This window comes from Penaeus monodon, chromosome 23 (assembly GCF_015228065.2).
Source record: "Penaeus monodon isolate SGIC_2016 chromosome 23, NSTDA_Pmon_1, whole genome shotgun sequence".
Classification (NCBI taxonomy): domain Eukaryota; kingdom Metazoa; phylum Arthropoda; class Malacostraca; order Decapoda; family Penaeidae; genus Penaeus; species Penaeus monodon.
The window spans coordinates 7421685-7422202 of NC_051408.1; the positions used below are offsets into that span (position 1 = coordinate 7421685).

Consider the following 518-nt stretch of genomic DNA (forward strand, 5'->3'; position numbering starts at 1 on the left):
TACGCTTTGGAACATAGTAACGTCATGGCATCGAAAAAGGCAATTTTCACATCGTAATTAATGAAGAGACAATAAAGAGACAATGCACATCACAGAACAGTACACATCACACAAATGAGCATTATTCTGTAAACGGAATATAGTGTGTACAGGACAAAACGCAAGCTTAGTACTATTCTGGAAAGAGATTACGTTTTACTATACAGACACAAAAAGATATAATAATTATTCCCCAAATTTAGTACCGCCACACACGTATAGTGGAGTGACAAGACGGCAGCCTGAGAAATGGAATAAAATAGAAATAAAGAAAACCGCCCGAGGGTTCATTACAGAAAACGGACACACAAAAAAAAAAACGACAGAGAAACGGACAAAACGTACGTTATGTGTATATATCGCATCTTACCTCAGCAGTACCTGAAGGGTGTAAAAGAGGGAAAGCCAGTGAATATAAATAAATGCTTCATAATCATCTGTAAATAAGAATATACACGATTAAAAATGGGGGGAAATAT

At 36.1% G+C, this 518-nt stretch overlaps 1 protein-coding gene across 1 annotated transcript in view; it reads right to left on the minus strand.

The window, feature by feature from the left end:
• Positions 1-518, minus strand: part of LOC119587766 (rhodopsin-like) — a gene marked incomplete in the record, with an annotated part of 44239 nt that overhangs the window by 6118 nt on the left and 37603 nt on the right.